The sequence below is a fragment of the Myotis nattereri genome (genome assembly GCF_964212035.1).
Source record: "Myotis nattereri genome assembly, chromosome: 15".
NCBI classification, from domain to species: domain Eukaryota; kingdom Metazoa; phylum Chordata; class Mammalia; order Chiroptera; family Vespertilionidae; genus Myotis; species Myotis nattereri.
Genome location: NC_138090.1, coordinates 53,963,734 through 53,972,942, shown reverse-complemented (window position 1 = coordinate 53,972,942; position 9,209 = coordinate 53,963,734). Strand labels below are relative to the sequence as shown.

At 38.8% G+C, this 9,209-nt stretch overlaps 1 protein-coding gene across 1 annotated transcript in view; it reads left to right on the top strand.

Annotated features, from left to right (window-relative positions):
• Positions 1–496: 496 nt before the first annotated feature.
• LOC308530465 (uncharacterized protein) overlaps positions 497–9,209 on the top strand; it is a 33,730-nt gene continuing 25,017 nt past the window's right edge. The window contains exon 1 of the mRNA XM_081107134.1: positions 497–623. The gene's annotated coding sequence lies outside the window, so the exon portion shown is untranslated. The remainder of the gene's footprint in view (positions 624–9,209) is intronic.

Genomic DNA, 9,209 nt, shown 5'->3' with positions numbered 1-9,209 from the left:
AGTGTGGCACATGATGGGGAAACATTAGCATCACAAGTAAAAAGTGAGCTTGTTACACATGTGGAAACACAGGGCCCATCTCAGAACCTGGATCAGAGATTGTATTTTTATAGAAGTCCATTTCCTTGTGGTCTGCTTCACACTTGAGAAGAACTCCATATACTTCCAACCAGCGTGATGTTTCCCGCTGAGAAATATACATCACTGACCCTGAACGATGTAAATGCAGCCTTCAGAAATGTATAAGCCTGTGTCCATGCCTTAATTTTACTTTATTTTCCCGTAAAGGAAAATCTGTACTGTGTATTTGTGGACATGTGTCATCCTCATGTGTCAGTGTTAGAAAACACATCAGAGAATATTACTGGGGCAAAGTGATCTTACTGTTTAGTTCAGGATACCCCCTACGGTCAAAACCTCTTCTCCTAACACTGTTTTCATGTTGGGTGGCATTATGAACTCTTCTCGTGACCTCATTAACTGTCTTTTCTTTCAGGAACGGTTGTCCTTCATGGATGTGGCCATAGATTTCTCTCAGGAGGAGTGGGATTGGCTGGACCCAGCTCAGCGGAAATTGTACATGGGTGTGATGTTGGAGAACTACAGCAACCTGGTCTCTGTGGGTGAGGATGACTTCCTTCCCGAGTTCCTTCTCAACCCTCAGGGCTTTGTTTCCTTTATTATATTAACATCTCTAGGGGCTTCTGCTTTTTGTGTTAGATTCATGCTCTCAAGGAACAAATTGAGCCCCAGCTGGTTGGGCTCAATGGATTGAGTGCTGCCTGCAGACTGAAAGGTCCCCAGTTCGATTCTGGTCAAGGACCAATGCCTGGGTCTTGTCGGGTGAGTGCAGGAGGCAACCAATCAATGATTCTCTCCATCATTGATATTTCTATCTCTCTTTCCCTCTCCATTTTTCTCTGAAAGCAATAAAAATATATATTTTTTAAAACAGTAAATTGGTGATCCTTGGGAGAGAAAAGCTAAGCTTTGTGATATATGTGAATTAGGAACTCAGTGTTTGCACACTTTACGTGTTGTCTAAAATTATTATTATTTTTTAAAAATATATTTTATTGATTTTTCACAGAGAGAAAGGGAGAGAGATAGCTAGAAACATCGATGAGAGAGAAACATCGATCAGCTGCCTCCTGCACATCCCCCACTGGGGATGTGCCCGCAACCCAGGTACATGCCCTTGACCGGAATCGAACCTGGGACCTTTCAGTCCGCAAGCCGATGCTCTATCCACTGCGCCAAACCGGTTTCGGCGACGTGTTGTCTAAAATTATTAAGGTACTATCAGAAAAGGATAGTTTAGAAAATCATTTTCTAGAATATTCTAAGATTCTCCCATATCTTCTGGCCAGAGGACAACCTGGATTGGAAATGGGAAAGCCTTTATCAAAACTCACCCTCCATTTTCTTTTATTTTCTAAGATTTTATTGAATTGAGGGAAGAAGGAAGATTAGAAAGAGGTAGAAACTTAAGCTGAACATTAGTTGATGTTTTTATATGTGCCCTGACCAGAGATGAAACCTACAACTTGGTTTTTTCTGTCAAGGATGCTGTTTTTTTGTTGTTGTTGTTGATTTTTCTTTAATGTTTGTGTTGATACTTTGCGAGTTTTCATTGTAATACAATCCTGGTTATGCATTTTCCTTTCAAAAATGTGAAGTGTATAAAAGTATTGTAGTTTTATATTCAATAACGGGGAAGCTATATTCGCAGCTACTGTGTCATTTCTGGAATAAGCACATCGTGAGTCACGTCTTGAGGACATGAGTTATAAATTTTGTCACCTTACATGCCAAATCAAATGAAATCTTTTATTTCAAATGGTCAAGCATCATTAAAAAAAAAGTCCTTTTGTTCCAGTCTGATATCTTCACTATTGGCAATAGTGCTACAAAGGCTATATGGGTGGGTATATCTGTTTTAATTCGTGTTCTCTGTATAAATCACCAGAAATGGAATCGCTATGTTAACTGGTACTTGTCTTTAAATACTGGAAAACCCTCCATCGTGTTTTGTGAGTGGCTCCACGAATCTACACATATCAAAGCCTAAGTGACTCTTATGTCTGGTCGACCGGTTGCTATGACGACACACTGAGCACCAGGGGTCAGACCCTCAACGCAGGAACTGCCCCTGGTGGTCAGTGTGCTCCCACAGCCAACCTCCCTGAGCTGGCCACCCTCCTATGGTCCCTCCCCTTGGCTACCCTGGTGGTCCGTGTGCTCGCAGAGCCAAGCAGCTTGGCCGGCCAACCTTCTGCAAGCCTTCCTCCTGGCCAGTCAGCCCTGATTGCTGGCCAGCCCGAGGGACCTCACCCATACACAAATTCGTGCACTCAGCTTCTAGTGTGCTTAGTATCTTGCTGACAATGAATGAATGTTCTCATTTCTCCACTTCATTGGTGATACTTGTCGTTTTTTGATTTATGGATGATTGGCATCTTGTTAGATGTTTGGTGGTATTTCATGGTGATGTCCAATTTCATTTTTCTGATGCTGAAGGAGTTGAATGTCATTTAATACCAGTATGTTTATTGCGCATCTTTATGTCCTGTTTAGACAATGTCTGTTAAGGTCCTTTGCCCATTTTTCAATCATGTTGTTTGTCTTTTTGATGATAACTTGTGTGAGTTCCGTATATATTTTGGATCTTTAGCTTTTGAGGATGTAACATTGCTGGGTTTTTGTGGTTGTTGTTATTTTGTTGTTTCTGTTGGTATGCCAAACTTATTCTTCTGTAGTCTCATTTTTTTATTTTTTAGCTTCTTTGTTATGCCTAGGAAAATATATGCAAACCAGTATTTTTAAGACTGATGATAAAGTTCATTGACTATGCTTTCTTCCAGTGTTTTCATGGTTTTAGGTCTGGTAATTTAGTTGTTAATGCATGCTGAGTTCATTTTGGGTCATGGCCTATTTAATGGGATCTACTTTTAGTAGGAACAGATAGATGCTTAACCACTGAGCCATGCTGCTCAGAATATTCCTTTTACATATTTTCTAAAGTTGCATAAGAGAAATCAAAGTGATACATATTTCTTTAATAGGACACCATAAATTTTTATACTTCTGTATATTTTTCCACATACAAGGCATCTTTATATGTCCATATGTTAGTGTTGTGTAGAATTTTTAAATTACCTCCAAAAGTATATTTCTTACGGAGTTGTTATATAGGGCAGGTCTAATAATGAGAAAATTTTGGATCTAAAAATGTTGTTTCCTCACCCTGACCAGTTTGCCTCAGTGGTTAGACCATTGGCCTGTGGACTGAAGAGTCCCATGTTCGATTGTGGTCAAGGGCATGTGCCTTGGTTGTGGGCACATCCCCAGTAGAGAGTGTGCAGGAGGCAGCTGACAGACGTTTCTTTCTTATCGATGTTTCTAATTCTCTATCCCTCTCCTTTCCTTTCTGTAAAAAATCAATAAAATATTTTTTTTAAAAAAAGAAGTTGTTTCCTCTCCATTGGGTATCATGTTTTGCCAATATTCTTGTTGGATGGTTTTTGTTCATTTATCAGTTCCATGTTTTATTTCGTGCCCTTTTTCTCTGCAATATTTTTCTGCCTTGAAACCCCCTAATAATCTTAGAGGAGCTGTCCTTTCCATGAGGAATTATTTTTTATATGTCTTTAGATAGTATTCTGGGACACATGATATTTTCATTGGTTTTTATCTGTTCTCATGTTTATATTCATTCTACTTAGAATTCATGAGCTGCTTGCATTTGTATGTTGCTTTCTCCAATTGTCAGGATCTTAAACGATTAATTTTTTATATAAGTTACCTACTGCTTTTCACTATTCTGTCTGTATGGGGTCCCTTTGGTAGCCGATTTGTTAGTATCTTAGGAGTTCCTTAAATTGTGTTCACATTTCCACGTATTTGTTGGCTTCTCTGAATCAAAATGTTAATGAATTAAAATTTTAATGATTTCTGTACAAATTCTTTGATTATTTAATTACAGTGTGGCCTTGACTTACGAGTGTCCTGACTAACGAGTTTTTAGAGATACGAGCTGTCTCTCGGCCAATGTTTTGCTTTGAGGTGCGAGCTAAAATTCGGGTTACAATCCAGCTTCAGATACCCCACCACTAGTTGGCACAGCGAACGTCACAATGAACGCCATTGATTTGACATACCAGTAATTTGAGTTACGAGCTCTGTCACGGAATGAATTAAACTTGTAAGTCAAGGCCCCACTGTGTTTTAAATGTATCTTTATTGATTTCAGAAAGGAAAGGAGAGGGAGAGGAAGATACAAACATCAGTTAAGAGAGAGAATCATCGATGGGCTGTTTACTGTATGATCGGGGATTGAGCCTTCAACTCAGGCCTGTGCCCTAAAGTGGAACCAAACTGTGACTTCCTAGTTCATAGATAGAAACAACCACTGAGCCACCGCTTCCATGCAAATTCTTTGATGGTTTGAATTGATCATGTCTTTCATTCATGATTCTACTGTATTTTTTAATTTAGGTATTATGTAATTCAATATCCCCCTTCAGTATGGTATTTATAAAGTACTTCCTCATCGCAGAAACGGGTTTGTCTCAGTGGATAGAGCGTCGGCCTGCGGACTGAAAGGTCCCAGGTTCGATTCCGGTCAAGGGCATGTACGTGGGTTGCGGGCACATCCCCAGTAGGAGATGTGCAGGAGGCAGCTGATTGATGTTTCTCTCACATCGATGTTTCTAACTCTCTATCTCTCTCCCTTCCTCTCTGTAAAAAATCAATAAAATATATTAAAAAAAAAAAAGTACTTTCTCATTGTATTTTTATTTTGGTTACAAAATATTTTGGTGATCTTGTATAGTTTTCTTTTTTCTCCTTTTTGGCTTTAAGATTTTCCATTCTTTTTTAAGGTAATTAATACATTTCCATTAATGTGGTGCCAGTTTGATTATATTTATCTTGCTTTCCTGATGGTAAACTTTTTCCGTTTGTTTTCATGACTCAGTATCTTTTGTTGAGATTCCTGAATGGTAAAGTAGCAGGCTTTTGAACATGCTTTCTATAGGAGGACACTGATAACCATCTGTGGAACAAATTCTACTTTTGGTCCACACTATTTTCTGGATCTCTATTCCTGGTTCGGCTGTCGAATTTCCCACTTGCAAATGTTCTCTGTTTCTTTCTCAGACCCGCTGTGTCTTTCAGGCCTGATACCTATCTTCAGTATCACATTCTGTGTGGTGCTCGAACAATTTCTCATTGTGTCTCAAGCGGCCACAACAGGGCACTCACTGTGTACCGCCACTCTGTTTGCACTCTGTGTCATGCACAACCGAAGCTTGTTATTCAAGAGGCTTCAAAACAAGCAGCTCATTGAACATGTACTTTCCTCATCTCTGTCTCTCCAGCGAAGAAACTGGGAATTGGGAGTGTTTTTATAATATTGCCATCGTTTGTCAGAGGGTTTTGTACACTGAACTAGAGAATATTCATCCTGGGGAGAAAGTTTACAAATGGAATCCTCGTGGTATAATTTCCAGTCAAATATTCAAGACAAATAAAGTGGGGAAAAATCCAGAGTAGAAAAAAATCTTAGGAATGTAGAGAATGTGGTAAAGGATTCCTTAATTCCTCAAACCTGAATCAACATCGGAAAATTCATAATGGAGAGAAACATTACAAATGTAGAGCATGTGGAAAAGCCTTTATACGGTTGTCATACCTTACTAGGCATCAGAGAGTTCATACTGGAGAGAAGCCTTATAAATGTAGAGAATGTGGCAAAGCCTTTAGCGATTCCTCCTATCATAATAGACATCAGAGAGTTCATACAGGAGAGAAACCTTATAAATGTAGAAAATGTGGCAAAGCCTTTAGCGAATCCTCCTCTGTTAATAGACATCAGAGAGTTCATACAGGAGAGAAGCCTTATAAATGTAGAGAATGTGGCAAAACCTTTAGCCATTATTCGTCCCTTACTTATCATCAGAGTACACACGGGAGAGAAGCCTTATAAGTGTAGAGAATGTGGCAAATCCTTTGGCCCCTCCTCAGCCCTTACTATACATCAGAGAGTTCATTCTGGAGAGAAGCTTTATAAATGTTGAGAATGTAGCACATCCTTTATCAGCTATGCAAGTCTTACTTATCATTAAAGTGTTCATTCTGGAGAGAAGTCTTATAAATGTCGAGAATATGGCAAAGCCTTTGGCCAGTCCTCATCTGTTCTTTTTCATCAGAGAGGTCACAGGGAGTAACCTTATAAATGTAGAGAATGTAACAGCCATTTATCAATGTTCATGCCTTATGTTACAGCAGAGAGTTCAAATTTCATAGAAGTCTTACAGGTGTGAGGAGGTTTGTAAGTCTTTGACCAGCTGTGAGAACTTACTGAACATCACAGAATTCATACTGGAAAGAAGCCTTATGAATGTAAAAAATGTAAAAAGCCTTTAATAGCCATTCAGTATTACTGTACTTGGAGACTTCATAACAAAAAGATGTCTTACAAATGTAGAAAATGGGTTGGAGCCTTTACCCAAAGCTCAAAATTTACTGAACACCAGAGATTATTTATTGGATGAAAGTCTTAGACTGTAAAAAAAAACAAAAACAAAAAAAACAAGTGAGAAAGCCCTTAACCTGTGGTCAAACTGAACATTTTAGGCATCATTCTAAAGAGAAAGAGCAATAATATAAAGTATGTGGCCAAAGATTGTATATGTCATACTACATCTCATGATTTTTACTGGATAGAAACCCAGCAGATATAAAGAATGTGAGGAAGCTTCCTCAGTATGCAAACCTTACTTGAATTCATACCAGGGAGAAACAATACAAATGTAAACAATGTCCTAAAGTTTTCAGTCAGCATCCGTAGCTTATTCCTCACATTGGAAGTCATTCTAGAGGGAAACATTAAATCTGTAGAATGTGGGAAATCATATAGTTGGACCTCCAGTCTCAGTCAGTATTAGGGAATGTAATTGGGTAATTCTACATTCATGATACAGGAGGGAGAACTTTTGTTCAAAATGTACAGTTTACAAATTTTTAAGGAATTTTTGCCTTAAAGTGATTTTAAAGATGTAAAAACTTGATCAATATATGCAATTGATTTTGAGTTTTAGAGTATCACTGAATTCACACTAGATAGGTCGCCATAATGCCTTTCAGCTATTGCTCTAAATCAGAATGTTTATTACATAGTGTCCTCCAAACTTTAAATGTAGTTAGCTAATATTTTGAATGTTTGACCATATCAAAAGAAGTGATGTTTCCATATGTACAGTTTCTTAGAGTGTTGCCTGTTTTATATTGAAATCAATTGGAGTATTTTGAAAATGAAATAATGTGATTCTACTCCCATATCACTTGATGCTGTTATATTTTATTCCTGGTGTTTGTGTGTGAAATCTTGGGGTTGATTGTTTCAGCCTTAAAGATCTGTGAGCTCTTGAATATTATATGGACCTCACTTGTGTAAACTTTCCCATTCAGTATTGGATACATGGTAAGGCGCACTATTTTCTTCTATTAGAGAACTAGAGGCCCAGTGCACTTGCACAGGTAGGGTCTTTATGGCTGGCAGATGATCAGGGCGGATCAGGTTCCCCCGCCTCCCCGCCTCCCCACCTCCTCTTTCCCTCCTCACCTGTGTCCACTGCCACTGGTCGCCTGCCATGTTCTGTGCCACCCCCTGGCAGTAAGCACATATCATAGCAAGCGATCTGCTGGTCTTCCAGTGGTTCTCCCGAGGGGTCAATCTGCATATTAGCCTTTAATAATGTAGGATAACACTCTTGAAAAAATCTTTTAAAATAGTTCTCTACGTTTGTAAATGATATCATCAATGTTACTTCATTTTCTGTGCCAGTGTACTCAACTGAAAACTCTGAGGGCATGTGAGCTTGTAACATTTATGGGACTGGAGCTATACTCAGGACAGTGCTATGTGTGTAATAGATTTTCCATAATTATGAGGAATATTGCAATAGTAGTGACATTGTTGTACCCAGGATGCAGAATTGGCGTGAAATCTGCATGTGGAGAGAGGACACCTTTTCCAGTCTGTACTGCTAGCTGAACTCAGAAAAATTAATTCTATTTCTTTCCTTTCCTATTTCCTCTTCCTCTCTGGGTTTTCACTTTGTCTTCTAGGCTGCCATTCTTTTTGCAGTGCTATGACCACAGCATGTAAAGCCCTTCCTGTCCCAGCCTTTCAAGCCCTTGAAGCTTCCAGTCAGTAGTTGAGAATTTATAACGAAATGACTGATATCAGAATTTGGCGAATATTTTGCTCTATGTTCATAAAGTAGGTAGCCCACTCTTTGGGTTCCCGTGATAACACCTATAGTTTCTAATATGAATATGAACTTTTGAAATACCACAAATTGGCATCTGTTTACTTTGTAATGATTTTTCTTGTGATTTTCATTGGAAACCTTAATCATTTTTCATTGTTACCCCATTGACTTCTTTAGTGGGAAGGAATTAACCCATGTTAAACGGGTTTCATTCTCACTTGCTTTTTTATATATAATTGATTTTACAGAGGAAGGGAGAGGGAGAGAGAGAAACATCAATGATGGGAGAGAATCTATTCTCACTTTCTTGAATGTTAGCCTAATGTTGGTCATTCTTTCTAGAGAATCTCCAGAGACCGTGGCAGCTTTGCAGTTGAAACCTTTTATTATTTTTGGATGCACAGTTATTTTGTTTATTCATGGCCTGAGCAGAGGTATGTCCATTGGCATTAGTTGTCCCTGGAGTGTTTTCCAAGCTATCACTGCAAGTTCCAGGTACAGCAGGTAAGCAGAGATTGGAAAGAAAGCTCCACATTTATTCTTTAGTGTCCAGTCCTGTATTTGTACAAGGTGATAAATATCAGTTCCTATGCATGTACCGCCAAAAGGACTAACAAAATCTTGACAGAAACAATATGTTTAATACTCTTCTACTTTGTGACATGCCCATCGCACATTCATTTGTATATGTATCTCCTGATATTTTGTGATTGGGACTCATCTTGACCGGGGGCTTTATGAATTTGTTCTCTTACAGGACGTACTATGGGATCCAGATCATTCAAAGAATTCAGTCCCATCTAGGCAATAGTTCCATATTCTGTTACTGTAGTGAGGAATGTTCAGGAGGTGTATTGATACAAAATACACGTAAGATCTTCTTGTTTTCCCTTCACCGTTAGGAAAATAGATGAAGCAGTGTTGGGGGCC